The following is a 20,991-nucleotide window of genomic DNA, read 5'->3' as shown; positions in this document are numbered from 1 at the left end:
CAGAATTGCCTGGGGATGTAGAGGGACAGGCAAGGGGGCCTGGGCCCCGTCTGCTGTACCTTCTCCTCAGCCCCTTCCCTGGAGCTGTCATTCGCACAGCTGGCCGGGTGTCTCTTGTGGAAGCGTGCCCTTTCGGTCCTGGCAGGAGAAGAAATGCCAGAGCAGGCTGGGCATGTCTTCTATTTCTGGCCTTGAGTGTAGCTGTGGTTTTAAAGATCTACATGGGCAGCAAAACAACACCCTTGTCCCCAGTGATGCCACGGGCAGTAGAGCCATATCCTTCCTGGATGGTCTCTCCTCTCCTGGGCTAAAGAGCCCATTTGTAAGGCCCGGGTGCTGGGGGAAGGAGCCCATCACCGGGGTTTCTGTGAGCAGAGCAGAGCAGACAGGTGGCGCATAGTGGTCCAAGCGCAGCCTGGGCAGGGCACACCCCACGAGGGCAGGGGCGGTGGAGGCTGCTGCCCTCCCCTCTGCGGGAGCCCCTCCAGGTTGGCTGGGCAAAGAGGACGCTCCAAGCACTTAGATTCCTCTATCAGAGGCACGAGAGGGCCAGGCATCTCCTGCAAGCAGGGAGCTCAGGAGGCCATGTGTGCTGGCTCCGCAGACCTGAGAATTGCAGTCTGAAGTCCCAGAAATGCAAGTGGATAAGTCAGCGGTGGAGGTGATTCATTTTGTCCTTGGAATGTAGGTTTGAGTGTGAACTGGCTTTAGAAATGGACATTTGAAATGCAATTTGAACTTGTTCTAAGGAGAATGACCTAAGAGAGAAGGGACTGGAAATCATGTCCTCTGAAGACCAATTGAAGGGGTATTTAGCCAAAGAAGAAGGCTAGGGTAGGGCAGGGTGGAACATGAAGGAAACAGATACAATAAAGGGAGGTACATTCTCACAGTGATTGATCAGATCATTGGAACAGCATATCTTTATACTCATGAAATGTTCTACTTCATATGGTTCACTACCCACTGGCCTGATGGTCCAACAGTAGTAACTATTGAGCACTTACTAGGTGCTGAGCCTTGTTCTAAGTGCTTTTATGTGTATTAGATCATTTAATCCTCAAATGGACTTCTCAAGTGACTCAATGGTAAAGAATTCACCTGCCAATTCAGGAGACATGGATTTGATCCCTGACTCGGGAAGATCCCCTGGAGAAAAGAATGGCTACCCACTCCAGTATTCTTCCCTGGGAAATCCCATGGACAGAGGAGCCTGGCAGGCTATAATCCATGGGTCACTAAGAGTTGAACATGACTTAGCAACCAAACAACAACAGTCCTCACAACAACCCGATGACGTACATTCACCTTTTATTATTTCACCTTTACAGATGAGGACACTGAGGCTCAAGGATCATTTATAACTTGTCTGGGACCACATGGCTAGTGAGTGGTGGGGCTGGAACCATATGTAGCAGAGCCTCCCATCATTACGTGGGCCTGAGTCTGCTCCCACCAGTCCTACCCCTGGCCTGGCTCCCGGGTAGCTTTCCAGCAGCATCCCTACCCCTTTGGTTCCTGCCTGTTCATGGACGGTTGGCCTCTTCTAGTGCTGTGCTTCTAGTCACATCAAGTTTCCAATGCCTCCCAAGAGTGGGGACCCCTTACCTGATGGCTCAGTTGGTAAAGAACCTGCCTGCAATACGGGAGACCTGGGCTCGATCCCTAGATAGGGAAGAGCCCCTGGAGAAGGGAATGGCAACCCACTCCAGTATTCTGGCCTGGAGAATCCCATGGACTAGTCCGTGGGGTCGCGAAGAGTCAGACATGACTGAGCGACTTTCATTGTCACTTTCTGATGCCCAGTGTCCAGGAAATTTCCATCCTCTTTGCTTCAGTGGTTACTCCAATTTCTTTGTGACCCAGGTTTTGAAGCCTGACATGAATGAAAATATTTGACCACATGAGTTCTATTCTTTCTAAGGCTGCGGTTCTTGATGTCCCCAAAGCCACTTAAGAACCAGGAGATTGTTTTTTTTTTTTTTTGCCATCAGAAGCACAACAGTCCTTATAAAACAGAGTACAGCTTGCCCCGCTCTCCTAGGGTGGAGATAATTGGGCCTTTGGACTTCCGGGCACTGGGTGGTACTTAGCGATCTGTTACCCTTGGTGTGCTGCGCTCTGGTAAAAAGAACACTGGTGTTTGATGGTGGCAAGTTATTTGCATCTTGTTTCTGACAACAATGGTAGAAATGTTCTTTCTTTTGACACATTTGAGATTGCAGGGAGAAGGAAAAAAAGAGATCCAAATTTGTCCTTAACAATAAAAAAATCTAGAAAAAAGTGTTGTTGAAAGTGTCAAGAAGACCAGGCTGGTCTGGAGACTCAGGCCGAGGGACAGGACAGTGCAGTCCTCAGACCACGCTCGGATCTTCCTGAGCCTGTCGAATGCCACCCTGACCACCTCAGAGTCCTTTCTACATGTGTGTGTTGGGATGTTGACCTCTAGAGACAGATTTGGCTAGTACAGGAATTTCTTTGTAGCTTTGGCTTGAAGCATTGCCTGCTTGAAACTCAGAACCCATCTCTTTTCTGAAAGGTCTAAAGGTGGCCACAAGGTAATAAAAGAACATTGTAGAATGGACAGCTGCCCTCACTTCTGCTGCGGGGTTCCTGACAATGGCACATTTATACTCCTCTGCTTGGAAGGCTTAGAGCACTGGATGGGGCAGGAATTACCCAGCTATAGTGGGCATGTTTATGTTGCAGGCCTGGGGTTTCACTGGAGGCAGGATAGAGCTCGTTTATTCCAGTTAGGACGCCACAGGGCCCTGCACTCTGACCTGGTATGACAGGAAAAGATTTCAAGCTAGGTTTTGGAGCTCTATTGTATACAGGGTTTTCTGAGCATTTCTTTTCTTCTTTCCATTTGGAAATTATGTCATGTCAGCTCTTGGGACAGTTCATGGACTCAGGAGTGCTCCTCTCTGGTTTCCTTATGAAAACGCCCACCTGAGGAGCGTGTGTGTGTGTGTGCATGTGTGTGTGCGTGTGTGTGTGCATGTGTGTGTGTTTGCCCTGGGAGCTGAGTGCTATGGGTCCCAATGCCTGGAAATCCACGGGCTGAGGAGACCCCCCTCTCTGTAGCTTCTGCAGTATTCTTTCTGCTCAAGTGTTCTTGCTGTTCAGTTGATAAGTCCTGTCCAACTCTTTGTGACCCCATGGACTGCAGCACACCAGGCTCCCGTGTCTGTCCTTCACTATCTCCCAGAGTTTGCTCAGATTTGTGTCCATTGAATTGTTGATGCTATCTAACCATCTCAGCCTCTGCTGACCCCTTCTCCTTTTGCCTGCTCAGGTGACTTGCTCTCAGATACTTGCCCTGTGGCTTGGTCCCTGACAGATGTGGGGTCTCATGGAGACACGTATCAATAGCAGCTCATATGCACTCTGCCCTTGGTTGACACCCAGGGACTGAGCCCTGCTCTGGGATGAGCAGGCGAATTGGAAACCTGACTTGCTGGTAACAAGACCCGAATTGGGATGCTGTGTGTTTGAATGGCAGGTAGAATAATGGTGGGTTCCTGGAGTAGATGCAAAGTTCTGCCCATGCAAACTAAGCCCTCACTTCCTGGGGTCCTGACAAAGACACCTACTGGTGTTCCCATATCCCAGTCACCTCAGGGCCATGATACCCCTAACATCATATCATAAACCACTCTGCATGATTCTGACTGGCCTCTAACCTTGGCCTCTGCCCTCTTCCTCCAGCCTCTGCATCGACAGCTGGGAAACCCAGCAGGAAAACCAGGATTCTGACCAGGGTTTAAGGAACACACTGAGTTCTCTTAGGAAAAAAAAAATCCTGATTCTATCACTTAACAGGCCGTGTGACTCTGGGAAGGTTATTAATAGTTAACTTTCTGAGCTTCAGTTCCTTCACTTTTGTTACAGGACTAGCAATGTTGTCCTTATTTAATTGTAAGGATTAAAAGAGATGATTTGTGTATAATATAGGCAATTAATTGTACAAACCTCATAGAGTTGTTATAAAGATAATAATTAATGTTCACAAAGTGCCTGTGTAAATTATTTATGTTAATATACCATCTTCAATGATGCTTAGCACATATGATGGAAGTGTTTGCTTAAAAAAGAAAAAAGGCCAAGAGAAGTATCTGGGTACCTTTCAGGCTCATTAAATGCTTGCTGAAGGAGGGACTTCCCTGGTGGTCCAGTGGCTAAGGCTCCAGACTCCCAGTGCAGGGGGCCTGGGTTTAATCCCTGGTCAGGGAACTAGATCCTGCATGCTGCAACTAAGAATTCGCATGCTGCGATTAAAGATCCCATGTGCTACAACTAAGACCTGGCTCAGCCAAATAAATGAATAATTAAATAAATAAATATTTTAAAAAATGCTTGCTGAAAGATTAGGGAACTCTCTGGCCTGAGAGTTTCTTGGGGTGGTGGTAACAATATGTTACTGATCTTTATCCCCAAGTCCAATGTGGTTGTCTGGTACATTGGGAACACTCCAGGAGTTGTTTATGGGGTACATAAGTGAATGAATATGCCCTACTCATTTTAAACCTTTTCTTCAGCATTGAAAGTCTTAGTTTTAAAAAACTTACTTCTGATTTTAGAACATTACACCCTGATGCCCAAAGATTAGTTCCTTGAAGCTAACTATGTTGACATTTGTGACCCTAAAGCAAGAGTAATGGCAAACTAAATTATAATGTGTTTTCCAAAAAGGGAGAATTTTACATGGAATTGAACACAAAATGTAACTCAAGTGAAGAAGCTGAGTAATGATGCACCACAAACATTTTTTTCTTTCAATGTAATGTTCACTACACAAGAGAAACAGGTTCAATCTCTGGGTTGTGAAGATCTTCTGGAGTAGGGAATGGCAACCCACTCCAGTATTCTAGCCTGGAAAATTCCATTGACAAAGAAACCTGGAAGGCAATAGTCCATGGGGCTGCAAAGAGTCGGACATGACTGAGCAACTGAACATGCACACACAATGTACATTCAGCACTTGCTATGTACCAGGTAGTGTTCAGGATATGTAGATAAGTAAGGCACAAGCCTGTTGTCTAGATGCAAACTGTCTTATGGGGAGAGGGGTCCTGCACATAAAGAGCGTGTAGGAGTGCTTTGGAAGAGGTGCAGACAGTACTGTGGACCTTAAGAGGAGGGAAAGGGCTAATGGGCTCCTGAATGGGCATGGGGCATGAGAGGAACAGCAGAGAAAGAGAGGAAGAAAAGATGTCCTGGTGTGGCAGTCTCTTCTCACTGCATTCCAGGGGCTGTGGTGTCACTAAGTCCCATGTAAGGCTCCAACTTACCACCCTTTAGTTAGCCAGGGCTTGGGTCTAGCCTTGAGCATCTTCAGCTACTGCTTCTCTCTGAGCTCAGACATCCCAAGAATCCTGTTAAATTCTGGCCTGCCTAGGAGTGTGGCCAAGCTGGGATTTTACACCCACCCTCTAACACCAAGATGCATGGCAGATACCTAGTTATTCTTTCCATCCTACCTAAATTCAGGCTGCAGAAAATTTCTGAAGGGTAGAGAGCCAGAGGCACTAAGATTGCGCCATTGTCTGTTCTCAGAATCATGGTGTTAGATCCAGATGACTAGGTTATGTTAAGAAGTTTGAAAGAGAAAGTGAAAGTGAAAGTCACCCAGTTGTGTCCGACTCTTTGAGACTCCATGGACTATGCAGTTTATGGAATTCTCCAGGCTAGAATACTGGAGTGGGTAGCCTTCTCCTTCTCCAGGGGATCTTTCCAACCCAGGTCTCCTGCATTGCAGGTGGATTCTTTACTAGCTGAGCCACAAGGGAAGCCCAAGGAAGAAGTTTGGGGTTTGCTTATTCTAAAACATCTTGGTAGGTAATTTCCTCGTGAGGAAATTGACTTCTGCAGAGAGTTTAAAAAGTGGTGTGATAAAAACTGGTAAATATATTCAGGACAATTTAATGTACCCCTACTTCTTGTGCTAGACCTAATCCTACATCACATCCCAGTGTAACCAGCACTGATGCAAGTTCCTGTAAAAGCTAAAAGCTATTTAATTTCCTTTTTCCCTCCTTCCCCTCTCTGTCACCAACTATGGTTCCTTTGTTCCCTGACGTAGATGTTAAAAATAAATAGAAAAATGTTTCTAAATTCTTTGTCACTTTGGGAGCAGATCTGCCATTACCCCCCAAAATACTAGAGTATAGAATTGGAAAGAAAAACAAACCTTAAGGAATGCAAAATAGTAAGAGTGCCTTCCAGGTAATGATTATACTCTGACAGAGTGGAGGCGTTTGAATATACATAATTATATACATGCCTCAAGTCTTTTCCAGAAAGTGTAGGTATAAAGGTGAGAAGACCAATGAGGGAGCTACTGCAGTGATCCAGGGGGAGATGGTAAAGGCCCTGATGAGGTGTGTTGACTGCAGAGATGTTGGAGAGGAAGATCTATGAGAGACATTCTGAAGTGGAATTAATAGGACTCAGAGACTTACTAAATGAGGGGGGGGGTGAAGGATGGAAAAAAAAAAGACTCGAGCAGCATATTTGATAAGGTTTCTCAATATCCTTGTGGAAAGATGGGAGAAATAAGGACTGGCTGCAAGAATGGTTAGATTGATGGATAACTAATTGGACCAATGTACCCATAGTACCAATGTAGAGATGCATGTGCCCTTGAAGGAAGGGCTCCTGTACTTTGACTCAGGGTTTGATCCTTGCCTTTGTCTTAGCAGTTTTGTCATTGATTTGGATAATAATATAGAATCTGAATACATCAAATTTCTGAGGTCAAGAAGCTGGACATGACACCGGAAACAAAATCCAAAAATTTTACAAGGTAAGCAAGAGAGAGAAAGAGAGAGAGAGGAAAAACTGAAAGAGAAAAGTTAACAGGGTTGCATGTCAAGACTGTATATTGTAACCCTGCTTATTTAACTTATATGCAGAGTACATCATGCAAAATGATGGGCTGGATGAAGCACAAGCTGGAATAAAGATTGCCAGGAAAAATATTAATAACCTCAGATACACAGATGACACCACTCTTATGGCAGAAAGTGCAGAGGAACTAAAGAGGCTGTGATGAACGTGAAAGAGGAGAGTGAAAAAGTTGGCTTAAAACTCAACATTCAGAAAACTAAGATCATGGCATCCAGTCCCATCACTTCATGGCAAATAGATGGGGAAACAATGGAAACAGTGAAAAACTTTATTTTTTTTGGCTTCAAAATTACTGCAGATGGTGACTGCAGCCATGAAATTAAAAGATACTTGCTCCTTGGAAGAAAAGCTATGACCAACCTAGACAGCATATTAGAAAGCAGAGACATTACTTTACCAACAAAGGTCTGTCTAGTCAAAGCTGTGGTTTTCCAGTGGTCATGTATGGATGTGAGAGTTGGACTGTAAAGAAAACTGAGCGCCAAAGAATTGATGCTTTCAAACTGTGGTGTTGAAGAAGACTCTTGAGAGTCCCTTGGACTGCAAGGAGATCAAATCAGCCCATCCTAAAGGAAATCAGTCCTGAATATTCATTGGAAGGACTGATGTTGAAGCTGAAACTCCAGTACTTTGGCCACCTGATGCGAAGAGCTGACTCATTTGCAAAGACCCTGATGCTGGGAAGGATTGAAGGCAGGAGGAGAAGGGGATGACAGAAGATGAGATGGTTGGATGGCCTCACTGACTTGATGGACATGGGTTTGAGCAAGCTCGGGGAGTTTGTGAGGGACAGGGAAGCCTGGTGTGCTGCAGTCCATGGGGTCGCAAAGAGTTGGGCACGACTGAGCGACTGAACTGAACTGAACTTGGATGCTAAACCCAAGTACGCTAGGAAAAGACAGTGAGCAGTGGCCTAGTAACAGCATTTGTGGGAAGATCCATGGGTTTATTTGATTCTGATTTTTATTTTCAACAAGAGTAATTACTGTACAGAGTCCCCCCACCCCACCCCCAGCCCTCATGTGATTGTAGACTGCATTGTTAGATGCATGTGTTTTGGAAAAGGGAGATGACAGTGCTGTTTGATTCTGTGCTGGTTAAGTGACAAGGGAGCATCGTGCTTGGTCTCAGAGCACATGGAGCCACTGGAGCATGTTCAGAGGAGAGCCAGCATGATGGTGAAGGGACTAGAGACATCCCCCCCACCCCCCACCACTCTGCATTCCCGTCATCACCACCACCATCTGCTAGTTTTTACAGCTCATTCTTCACCACACCCTACAAAGCAGACATTATCATTCCCATTTTACATAGGAGGAAACCGAGGCTCAGGGATTAATGCTGTTTGTCCTGGTTCTACAATTTGCACAAGGGAGAATTGATACCTAAAACCCACGCTCTTTTTACTCCTCACCGCCTCCCAAACCTACCCTCTAAGGGTCTGCTTGGGGATCTGGGGACCCCTAAGCTTTAGTCAGCTCCCTACCCTCTCCCTGGGATCTGATCACTTTGTTTCTGTTATACTCGCCTTTCTCTGTTCCAGCTATATCCTACTTCTGCATCTTTGTGCCAAATCAGACCTCCCTGATGGATGACTCTGACCTTCCCCTCAGTTGGTAAAGGCTGCTGCCTAGAAGACTTTTGGTCAAGTCCTATCTATGACTTAACTTTATCTCCCAGGACAATGTTGACTTGGACAACTTCTGTTACACTTCCTCACTTTGGGCCGGGGCTGTGCAGCTGTGACAATCCAGTCTGTACCGCAGGAAGACCGCTCTGGGGCCAGGTGGCTTCTGGGCTGGGGAGCCAGGGCTTGGGGCCAGATGAGACGTTTCCAGAAGCTCCCTGGAGAGACATAGAGGATCAAGTCCCAGGCCATCAGAGAGCCTGGAGCAGAAGAGCAGTTCTGCCTGGGGTAGATCCACAGGGTTTGGTGGCTGGTTGGACGTTGAGACTGAAGGAGAAGTGGAAGTTGATGACAACACCCAGTTTGGGGCTCGGGAGACCGGGCAGATGATAACAAAACTAAGAAGTGTGACTCAGGGGTGTGACAGGTTCTACATGCGAGTCTTTGTTTTTGAGCCAACACAACATGAATGTATTCTCAACCCCTCTGGACTCTACCCCCAAATAACCACCTGGTCCCAAGATCATTATTTAGTGACAGGAGACTTTGTTCAGAACTCAGGGGGTGATGAAGACAGAGTTTATATAGCTGCCACTCAGGAGACTGCCCATGTCAGGATCGGTTTGTGTGTTTTAATACACTTAGGACTCTCCTGGGCTGCCCCCAGCACCGTCTCTCTCCATCCTTCCCCACACATCCAAGAGGATGGAGGAGTCCTGTCCTGCCCTGAAATGTGCATTCCCATGCTCCTGTTGCTCAGCCAAGCAAGGTGGTGGACAGGCGCTACTCCTGGGAAGATGCTGCTCTTCTTACTCAGCCTTGTACTCTGGGGGCTCGCAAACTCCATCCTTGTAATAACTTACAGGTTTCTCTCTCATCCACACACACAGCACTCCCTTCCAGGGTAGGACAGTATATACTGTTTCAGTGTAGAAGCTCAAGCAGTGTGTGGGGGGATAGATCTCACAGTTGCTCCTGGGCAGAGCTAGTTGGGATTTGATTACAAGTCCAGTGCTCCTTCCGCAGCATCTGGTATGGTGTGTGGTCTGGGTCACCAGATGGTGGGGCTCAGCACCAAGTGGGAAGCTGGGTCAGATCAGTGATTCTCAACCACGAGATTTCAGTGCATGGATATTCTGTAGATTTGTTTTTGTACTGTATGTTTATCTGCTTTATTATACAAAGGCATAAGCTTTTGTCTCCCCCAAGACCCACTTTTCACTTCTTTAAGGGCAATGTCCTCCCTGTTAAAAATGTACAGATTCAAAGTGGTTCTTAAGGTCTAGTCCTCCGCCAAGGGGCAGCAGCAGCAGCCCCTGGGGACTTGTGAGAAATGCAGATTCTTGGTCCCACCTGGGACCTACTAAACAGGTACTGTGGGGTGAGCCCAGCCTCCAGGGGATTCTGCCACACACTGGAGTTTGAGAACCACTGGGCTAGCTGCTAGAGGACACCATCGGTTCTTTTTGGCTTGATGACAGAATGATTAAAGGCTACTTGAGGGACACACACATCTTCCTTCTTTTGTTACATACCGATTTCTAATCAGTTGTGATCCTAGCCAGGATCCATTCTTTTCAGTCCCCTAGGGCTCCCCTGGTAGCTCAGTTGGTAAAGAATTTGCCTATAGTGCAGGAGACCCAGGTTCGATCCCTGGGTTGGGAAGATCCCCTGGAGAAGGAAATGGCGAACCACTCCAGTATTCTTGCCTGGAGAATCCCATGGACAGAGGAGCCTGGCGGGCTACAGTCCATGGGGTTACAAGAGTCAGACATGACTTAGCAACTAAACCACCATCAGTGCTTTTTAAACACTGATTATGTGTAAGGCATGCAGAGTTCTGGAGATCACTGTGGGTGGGGAAGAGATTCTATGGGCCCCGAATCGTGGATACCATCTGGGGGAGCCTCTTTAAGAAAAGAGCACAGAATCTTTGAAAGGGTCTTGGGCAAGTGAGGGATCTTGAAACCCAAGCTCCATGGACGCCAGGAGCAGAGGACCCAGCAGGTGGTAATAGAGTCTCTGGCAGCTGGGCAGGTCTGAGCTACTGCCGGCTGGGGTGTGTATGGGGTGGAGTGTGCTAAGCACCTCTGATGGAGTTGGGGTATGTGCAGTTGGGATATGGAGTGAGGAGAGCTCTTCCTGATGTGGAACCTGGGCAAAGCCTCCTGTGGTGGTGTCATAGGGGTTCTGGAAGAGGTGCATCTATGGAGAGTAAGGGGAGAATCAAAGAGGGAGAGAGGACCACACAGGGACTTCTGATCTGATGGTTTCAAAGTTTTCTCTGGGTTGCTCACCTCACCTTGATGAGAACACAGAGAAACACTGTTCTCCTCTGGTTCACCATGGAGGTTTACTGGCTGCATAGGGCAGGAGCTGAATTTTGCAAGGTGTCAGAGACTCCTTCCCCTTGCCCAATAGCCACAGGCTGACGTCCCATCTCTTCCCCACCCATCCTGAGAATTAGTGGCTGCTGACTAGTTGTCCTACCGTAGTGGGTCGGCTGGGGGGAGTGGTGTGTCACTTGCCAGGCCTGACAGGGGAGCTGTTTGTCACTTGGTCAGGGGCTGAAGCATTAACTGCACTTGGATATGTGGATTTACAGCCCACTGACCTCCCCTCCTTGGAGGCTCGGCTGCCTTGGAATGAAAGCTGTCTATTTTGTCTTCCTCAGCATTGTCTGTGACTACTGCAATTTTCCCAGTGGACACCTCTAAGGAACGAGTTATTTTTCAAAAGGGCATCGCATTTGCACCTCACTGTCTCCATCATACCCATCAGTCAGGGCTTTCTTCCATAGTGGGACTATTTCTGGAGCAGGAGTTGCTTCTCCCTTTAATTTACTTTGTTAGTATTAGCCTAAATGATGCTGAAGCATAATTAAGAAGGTGTTCAAATTAGTCCCCTCTCTTGAAAGATATGCAAGAATTGATTTCAAACAATCAATAATCTTCTGTTTTATGAACAGAGGTCTTGATTTACAGAGTTTGACTTTCTTGCCACCAGGAAAGCCTGATATCTTTTTATGATGTTCTTTCTCATTCTTCCTTTTTCTCTCTCTTCTTCCCTTATCCTTTTCCCCCTTCTCTTATTCAGTGAGTTTTTATTCCACACCAAGTACTTTGTTGGGCTGGAACCAAAGATGACTAAGACAAGATGTCAACTGTAGGTGACTATGTGTAATAGACAGAAGTAAAGAGCCTTATGTGCACCTGGTGAGTCCCAGAGAGTGGGTTTCTCAGTGTCAGAACTTCAGACGTTTGGACCAGATAGTTCTTTGTTGGGGGGACTGTGCTGTGCCCTGTAGGATGTTGAGCAGCAACCCCGGGCACAGTAGATGCCAGTAGCATCTTCTTCCCCAGCTGTGACAACCAGGAGTGTCCCCAGACAGTGCCAGATGTCCTGGGGTGCAAAGTCACACCAGCTAAGAACCGCCACCCTAGCCTGAGCTCCTGGCGGGACAGAGCTCATGCCCTGGCTCTGCCGCAGGGAGCTGTGTGGTCGGAAGACACTCACCTAACCTCTTCAGACTCCCTTTCTCTATTTGTAATATGAGGGCTTGGAAAACACTTCTTCTAAATCCTCTGAGTCTATGAAAAGCTTGGGTTTGGCTGTTATCACATATTAGATCATATGTTTTGGAAAGGAACAGAGTTTATGCTTCACCCCATGCCTCAAAGGGTGCTAGTGGTAAAGAACCCACTTGCTAATGCAGGAGATGTGAGAGAGATGTGCTTTCAATCCCTGGGGTAGGAAGATCCCCTGGAGGAGGGCATGACAACCCACTGCAGTATTCTTGCTTGGAGAATACCATGGGCAGAGGAGCCTTGCGGGTTGCGAAGAGTCGCACATGACTGAAGTGACTTAGCATGCACGCACTATGATGCAAGTATCTGGTCTGGAAGCTTGTGATAAATCAACAAATAGTTATGAATTCTGACTGTGTGTAGAAGAAATAGGGCCTGTGATCAAGAAGTTCAGATTCTTTGTGGAGGAAGAGGTCTACCTTAAGAGAGCCCACCCTTGTCCCCCACAGCCTGTGTTTGTATCCTGGTTCTGCCTCAAATAGGCTGCTGCTGCTGCTAAGTTGTTTCAGTCGTGTCTGACTCTGTGCAACCCCATAGACGGCAGCCCACTAGGCTCCTCCATCCCTGGGATTCTCCAGGCAAGAACACTGGAGTGGGTTGCCATTTCCTCCTCCAAAGTGAAGTCGCTCAGATCGCTCTTAGCGATCCCATAGACTGCAGCCTACCAGGCTTCTCCATCCATGGGATTTTCCAGGCAAGAATACTGGAGTGGGTTGCCATTGCCTTCTCCCCTCAAACAGGCTGAGTGACTTCAAATTGGTTGCTTGTCTTCTCTGAACTTCAGTTCCTCATCCGTAAAATGGAGATGTTGGTAGTTACAACCTCAGGGCTGTTGTGAAGCTCAATGTTGTAAAACAGTGCCTGGCACATAGTGAGTGTTCAGTAAGGGTCTGCTATGCTTGTGAAAATGAGGCTGAATTACCAGGTCAGTGCTATAAAGGTTCCGTGCCCAGTGCTTGACACTCACAGGTGAGTCCTGCCAGTGTTGAAAGAAAACCCCCCGGGGAGAGAAATAGAACTAGGGGGAATACCTTAGAAGGTTGCATATACTTTGTTTTCAGTGAGGTGCTGTAGGGCAGCTGATGGGGCTGTTGGAAAAGGCTCAGAAGTGCTCAGTGAATACTCTAAGCGGTGGTATTGGTGTCTTTGATAAGCAGATCTGAATCGCTCAGAGTAGTGAAGTGACCTGCTCAAGGCCACACTTGGACAAGGATCAGAGCCAGGATCAGCACTCTAGCTTCTTGACACCTATCCAGTGCTCTGACCAGCACTGTGGGAGTTCTAGAAAGAGGCATTTCCTAGTGAGGAAGTTCTCAGAATCCTAAATGCCCAGAGTTAAACCAGATCTTGTCTTGAGAGCCCCTGTAACAGGGCAAGGGATTTGGGAGGGAAGGACAGTCAGGTGGGTTTCAGTTGGAACCATTGACATCAGACCTGGCTGAGTTGGAGCCTGTAATACTCAGAGACGGCTGGGCTGATGCTTTCTTTCAAACTGCTTATTAAATAGGAAAGCCAGGGTTGCTAAGTAAATGGGATGAAAGGAGGACATTTAAATGAAGAGAACAGATCATTTCCAAGCAGGAATCAGCAAGAACTTGGGCGCCTTATTTGAATTCAGGTGAAAGGCTAATTATAAATCAGCTCTAACAGATCATTAAAGGGGTCATGCCCAAGCTGTGTTTTGTAACACTTCATTGTCTGGCGTGGGGTATTGGCAATTTGAAATGCACTGTTTCATACCGGTAGGTCAGGCCAGAGAGCACAACAGAGAAGGGACCCCCAGAACTGTGCGCCCTTGCTACTGCTGGTAACAATCACAATACTGTTTGCCTTCTGTTCATGCAACACTTTACTCAACGCCCTTTTCTAGACGTGTTGATCCCTGACAGCTCTGTTACCTGCATCTTACAGAAGTGCAAGCTGATGCTGAGCGGGCACACCTGCCCAAGGGCCTGCTGTGTAGATTCTTCCAGCTGTGGACTTGACCATACTCGGTGCCCTCGTGGGGCAGCCAGCCTCTGAGATGGCCCCAGAGGCCCCTACCCCCTGTCCCCACACCTTCGTGTGGCCTCTTCCCACATGCTGCCAGGGTTCCTCTGTGTGACCAAGAACATAGAGCAGGTGTGATGGTGTGTCAGTCTCTGGGATTAGATTGTAGAGGACCAAGCCTTCTGTCTTGGAGTCTCTCTTCCTCTCTGTGATCTCTGACTCTGGAGAAAGCCTCCATCCAGTCAGGAGTATGGACGTTCCCCATGGCAAGGAGCTGAAATCTCTGCTCGACAACCAGTGGGGAACTGAGGCCTGCCAACAATTCCCTGAAAGGGCTTGGTGGTGGTTTTCAAACTCCAGTGGAACTTTGAGGTGTCTGCAAATCTTGCTGACTTGCAACCTCATCAAAGACCCTGAGCCTGAACCACTCAACTAAGCTGTTCCCAGGTGTTTGATTTGTGATAACTGTGAGATTATAGATTTTGTTTTTATAGATTTATTTATTTTAAATTGAAGCATAAGTACTTTACAGAATTGTGTTGGTTTCTGCCAAACATCAACATGAATCAGCCATAGGTATATATATGTTCCCTCCCTCTTGAACCTCCCTCCCCATTTGTTTTGTTTTAAGCTGCTAGGCTTGGAAATCATTTGTTACATGGCAGTGGACAACTTTTACACCCTCTATGCTAGAAGGTAAGATGACCTCTGCCAGAGCCCCTACCCTCATCTCTCAAAACCTCTTCTACCCTGGGTTGTTCCAGGGAACAGAACTCCACCATAGGTGGCAAACCTCCCTTTCAGTTAACCATGGCCATCTTCACAGGCCTCTTATAAGGAAAATACCCCTGGGAGATGAAGTTTCCACTTAAGGAGCATCCTTTTTAAAAATGTTTTATTTTTATAGGGAGTGTAGCCCCCCCCCCCTTTTTTTAATTGAGAAGTATAGGGCCTAATATATGTGTATTGGGCAAGACTCAAATATGGGTCCAGTGTACTTGGAGACTTTATTGCTTCTCTGCTTTCCTTAGTTCCCCATGATGCCTCCAATTTTGTGACATGGTTCTAATGGAAATAAAGTTGAGCTTCAAAATGGTTTAACTCCAGGCATTTAGGGCACTGAGAACTTTCTCACTAGGAAATGCCTCTTTCTAGAACTCCCAAGTGCTGGTTCGAGCACTGGGTAGGTGTCAAGAAGCTAGAGTGCTGATCCTGGCTCTGATGACTTGCTGTTTACCTGAACTTCCTAATCACATGGGATTAATTTTCCTAAAAAATCTCTGATGAGTCTGGGGTATGCTTTGGGTCTGATGAGGATGTGGGGTGTCATTGAGGTAGGTAGAGATGGGTAGAACTTCTCAGCATGAGTTCATTTATGAAATCAGTTTTTGACAAAATGAAGTTTCTAAATGATGGGGAGAATGGAAATACATGAGAAATGAAAGGCATATGGGGGAAAAATAAGCTTTGATGTGATGTTTCAGGTCTGCTCAGGGCCTCTCTCCTGCTCTTAGTGAGCTGCTTGGAGAAAAGGCCTTATTCATTAGTTTGACTTAGACATCTGATGGTGGATTTTGATCCTGTCTAAAAGGAATCTTTGGGGATTTCCCTGGTGGTCGAGTGACCAAGACACTGTGCTCCCAGTGCAGGGGTTCTGGGTTTGATCCCTAGTCAGGGAAATAGATCTCTCATGCCATGACTAGGAGTTCACATGCTGCAATGAGAAAGATGCTGTGTGCCACAACTAAGACCCAACACAGCCAAATAAATAAATAAATATATATATTTTTTAAACCCAAAAGGAGTATTTGGGTTTAAGAAGAAGATGAAGCTTTAAAACAAAGGAACACAAATAGGGCAATTTCAGGCACTAGGTGAAGGTGGAGCAAGTGACATTTGTGTGGCTGACCTAATTTCCCAGGTGCTTGGATTGGTCTGGAGAAGTCGGCCACCAGCAGGACCAGCCTGTAGGTTTGGGTGCCCACATTTATGGAGTTTCGTCTGTCTGAGTGAGAATCGGACTCTTATGGACTGTGTGGTCTGGGGCAAATAGTATAGCCTCTCTGGGTTGTCCTTATCTCTAAAATGGGATGGAACAATAGTTTCTACCTTGTATGTAGGGAGTTTAGGCTAAAATAATGTTTGGCACAAACTTGCCACTCTTACTCTTATTTGTAAGAGTAAATGTTAGCTATTTTAGCTACATTATATGTTTATATTATAATTGAATATATTATAGTGACACTAATTCTAGTTGTATTAGTTAATTAGAGGAATATTATTATATTGTAGCTATTTAATAATAATGCCTATAACATCCCCATGGCCATGAGCAGAGAGTAAGTTTAAGTTTCAGTTGTGTCCAATTCTTCGTGACCCCATGGACTGTAGCCCACCAGGCTCCTCTGTCCATGGGATTTCCCAGGCAAGAATACTGGAGTGGATGGTTATTCCCTTCTCCAGGGATTCTTCCCAACCCAGGCATCAAACCCAGGTTTCCTGCATTGCAGGTGGATTCTTTACTGTCTGAGCCAAATGGGGAGCCAGTATTAGTTAGTTATAGTAATATTACCATATTACAGCTAATTAATAATGATAATGCCTATAACGTCTCCATGGCCATGAGCAGAGAGTAAGTTTAAGTTTCATCTGCTTGCCCAACCCTGCCTCCCTACCCTTCACAAATAGCAGAGCAGACGGACTTGAGGATCTTGTGGGCACTGAGGGCCAAGTGGGCCACTGGCCATGTGGGTGAGGGTAGCTGTGCTTCTGGGTGGAAAGTTGGGGAGTCTCTCTCTGCTGCTAGAATCTGGGTGGGTCCTCTGGACTTGGCAGGCAGAGTGCTTCTCTGGGGCTGGGAGGGCTGAACAATGGGTGCTCTGTTGCTTGCTGGGACCGTGTCAAGGTATCCAACTTGGTCAGAGAAGCAGCTACGGAGCGTGGGCTCCAGGCCCCAGGCCATGGGTGACAGTGTGGGCAGAGAGGGCCCCAGTTTTCAGGCCTGTGGGCACCATCAGCTCTCACAGGGATAAACAGTCCGGGTGCTCCAACCATCTTATTAGGACAGTCTGTGGTCAGTCCCAGGATGAGGGGAGGGACAGTGCTCAATGTCCCTGGTCAGGCAAGGGTCAGTTCCCACTCGAGCCCGGTTCTCTGCTTCTGGTCCCTGAAGTTGTGCCAGGTGCTGAAAGATGGAGCAGAGTGGGCAGGACTGTGGAGTCACTGCTGCCTGACGGCTGGGTGCAAAACTGTGATCAGTATTTAGCAGAGATATCCCTTAGTAATTCGTCAGGAATTTGCTTTCTGGTGTATGGGGATGGGGTTGAGAGGGACATTAAACATATCCTGGCATTTCATATATTCCAGATAGTCTGCTGGGCACTTCATGTTCATTTTGTCTCTTAAACTTCACAACCAAGGTAATAGTATAATTATTCCCATTTTACAGTCTGGGAAATGGAGGTTCAAAATAGTCGAGAGACTTGCCTAAAGTGAGATAGCTAGTAAGACATTGTTACTGTTTACTCCCCTGGTCATGTCTGACTCTTTGCAACCCTATGGACTGTGGCCTGCCAGGCTCCTCTGTCCATGAGATTTCCCAGGCAAGAATACTAGAGTGGGTTGCCATTTCCTTCCTAAAGTAAGAAGTAGATTCAGGATTAGAACCTGAGGCTGTCTGGCTAAACCCCTAGGCGACAACCACTCTATGGCATTGCCTTGCTGCATTAAGCCACTGTTATTTCTCTTGTGTCGGGGTGGGCACTGGCATCTCTTGAAATGCTAGCTTCTGAGCTTCCTCCTTTGGGGTTGGGTAGACAAGATGTCTGTCCCCCTGAGGCCTCGGCTGTCAGGAGCTAAGGATTGGGCAGCTCTCTCTTTCGACAGGGATCCCTTTACCTGTTCTTAAAGGACATTTTTTTCCTTTACCTCCAGATTCTAGGATAAGTTTGAGAAATGACTTCGAGGCTGCTGTGTAGAAATCCAATCCCCTGTGAACACCATTCCTTCCTGGCTATTTAACGGGGTCACTCTTTGCTTGGCAGGTGAGCTGCGGTCAGGCTTCCACCGGGTATAATTATAATCCTCTATGCTTCCCAGCTCCTGGCTCCTGGAGACATGAAGTTTTAGCAAGGGCTTCTGCCCTCCCTAATAGCTGGTTGGCAGCCATTTATCAGAGCAAGAAGCCCCTGGGTGATGCCTGTCCTCACTGCTTTCCTCTCCCCATAGCTTTGGAGACAAGTCAGGGCTCCACCCACTCCCGGCCCTGGGGTTCAGAGAGCTGGAGATTATGATCGGAAAAGTATTTCTCCATATTTCATTGTTGTGTTTTCATTTATATTCATCTAGAGAGTGGCAGATTAGAGGCTGTGAAACTATCGGGGAAAAACAGCTTCTAAAAATACAAGTGCCGCTGGCATGATGGACCAGATTTGGAAAGAGGGCGTCTTGCATTTTCTCCTGAGGTGAGAAGACAACAGGGTAATTATCCAATGAATGGTGCTGGCTCTTAGAGGAGCAGCGGTGCCAAATATTCGTGATGCCTATCCACCCACTCAGTGACAAAGGGGCGTTCGAGAGCCCTGTAAATAATATTTCCAGATTAGCCAGAGGGGATATGCTGTTTCAGAAAATGAACGGCATCAACATCCTTTATTTCTTTTTTGGCAGAAATGCTGGATTGTCTTTGTGGATGTGACCTGGTCATTTGGGGGCACTGAGCTGGATGAAGTTGTACACTGGCTGAGCATCACTGGTGCTGGTGTGTGCCTCTCCTGCACATCTCCCTCCCCAGGCAGCTGCCCTGTGTGTTACCCTGGGCCTGCCACCCTCCCAACCCCACCCAGACTTAAGTCCTGACCATCACTCACGTAGGCCTTAAGCAAGTCTCCTAAACTCTCTGAGGATCAATTTCCCAAATTTTAAAGTGTATTAAGTAATAAGCCCTGTCTCACCTATTGGTGTGGGGTGAAAAAAAAAATTAAGTATCACAAAGGGCCTGGGACATGGTGAGATCCCAATTCATATAAATTTTCTTCATAGGATGAGTAGGTAGGTCAGAGCTGAGTGATTCCTGAGTTGGGGGGAGCCTTAGAAATTAAGTAAGACTAAAGTAAGTAAGACTATTTTCTTACTTTACTGATGAGGAAAGAGACTCTGGGTTGCAGAGCAACCTGTCCCAGGCCCCAGGCTATTTGAGGATGGAGTGTGGCTTTCCTGACCTCCAGCCTCCCTGCAACACCCTCACGATGCTCTGGACAACAGGATTCATGATGAATCCAGGCTAGATACAAGATTGCCTCAAACCCCATGAATACTTCAGCTGAATTTCCTTTAAATAACTGTTGGGATCAACTTAATGTGTTAAGGGTTCTGGGGGTAGGGTGGGGGAAGAAAATCCTGTTAAACCTGCTAATTGCCCATTTATTTCAGTCCCAGCTCTTGAGAAAGTTTCTTCTGAATGATCATATGTGCTCTAGAAATGCTGTAATTAGTCAGCCAGCTTGGGCCACACTGTTCTGAAGCAAGAACCGTCAGGTGGGAAATAATTCGACTGATAGTTGAAAAACAAAATTGTTTTGTTTTAAATGACAATTTTGTTGTTTAGTTGCTGAGTTGTGTCCACCTCTTTGCGACTTCATGGACTGTAGCCCACCAGGCTTTTCTGTCCATGGGATTTCCTAGGCAAGAGTACTGGAGTGGGTTGCTATTTCCTTCTCCAGGGGGCTTCCTGATCCAGGGATCAAACCCAAGTCTCCTGCATTGGCAGGCAGATTCTTTACCACTGAGCCACAGTTTTAAATAACAGATCTTCCAGAAGTTATTTATTAAGGGACTGTCTTTTGCTTCAGCAACATGGTGGAATGCTCAGATTGACTAACCAGTTTTTTAATTTTTAAAAGTTGTAAATGCCCAGTAAAAGCAATGCTATCGATATTACCCTTACTAAAAATCATAGCTGTTGTTTACTATTTACTGTCTACTGAGTATTATTATGCCCTAGGCACTCTGCTGAGCATTGCAAATGCCTTCTTTTCATTTAATCCTCACAGCAAGCCTCTGGGGTAAGGGATTACCTTTAGCCCCATTTTCACAAGAAGGGGATCAGAATTCTGCAAGGTTAAGTCATTCACAACACTCACTCTGAGTTGGTCTCACATTGTACACTCATTCCACAAGCACTGACTACACACGTCAAGGATGAACTTCCCTTGTTCATCAGTGGTAAAGAATCTGCTTGCCAATTCAGGACACATGGGTTTGATCCCTGGTCCAGGAAGATCCTACATGCTGCAGAGCAGCAAAGCCCATGTGCCACAACTGTTGAGCCTGTGCTTTAGAGCCTGGCAGCTGCAACTACTGAGCCCGCATGCCACAACTACTGTAGCCCACACACCCATGATCTGCAACAAGAAAAGCCACTGCAATGAGAAGCCTGTGCAACTAGAGAGTAGCCTCTATTCACTGCAACTAGAGAAAAGCCCTGTAGCAACAAAGACTCAGCACAGCCAAAAAAATAAAATCAATCAGTCAGTAATTTTAAAAAAAGCATGAGCAAGGCACAGAACCTTATCTTGAGAAATCACGTCTACTTTAAAGGAGGAGATATAACCAATGGATACAAGACAGCTTGGACATTTGTTAGGCTTGCAATAAACTGACACAATCCAAGCATCTAAGCACCTAACCCCACTGGTTTCCATAGGACTGCCCTGATTTAGTACCAGATGTCCAACGACCTAGGAAATCCCTTAGTCCTGGAGAACCAGGACAGCCGGTTACCCTACACTCAGCAGAAAAGTAGAAAGGATGCTCTGTGAGACGTAGCCAGAATAGGACCGAGCCAGGCTTCCCTGGTGCCTCAGATGGTAAAGAATG

The 20,991-nt window shown here is 46.7% G+C and overlaps 1 protein-coding gene and 1 long non-coding RNA gene across 6 annotated transcripts in view; one reads left to right on the top strand and one right to left on the bottom strand.

Moving 5' to 3' along the window:
• The window catches only part of LIPC (lipase C, hepatic type), a 181,688-nt gene that overhangs the window by 71,515 nt on the left and 89,182 nt on the right, over positions 1 to 20,991 (bottom strand). The gene's annotated exons all lie outside the window — the stretch shown is intronic.
• LOC122705188 overlaps positions 1 to 20,991 on the top strand; it is a 42,294-nt gene that overhangs the window by 20,161 nt on the left and 1,142 nt on the right. The window contains exon 2 of the long non-coding RNA XR_006344051.1: positions 18,463 to 18,578. This is a non-coding gene — a long non-coding RNA (uncharacterized LOC122705188). The remainder of the gene's footprint in view (positions 1 to 18,462; positions 18,579 to 20,991) is intronic.

The sequence above is a fragment of the Cervus elaphus genome, chromosome 12, assembly GCF_910594005.1.
Source record: "Cervus elaphus chromosome 12, mCerEla1.1, whole genome shotgun sequence".
Lineage (NCBI taxonomy): Eukaryota > Metazoa > Chordata > Mammalia > Artiodactyla > Cervidae > Cervus > Cervus elaphus.
This window is presented reverse-complemented; position numbering and strand designations above follow the sequence as displayed.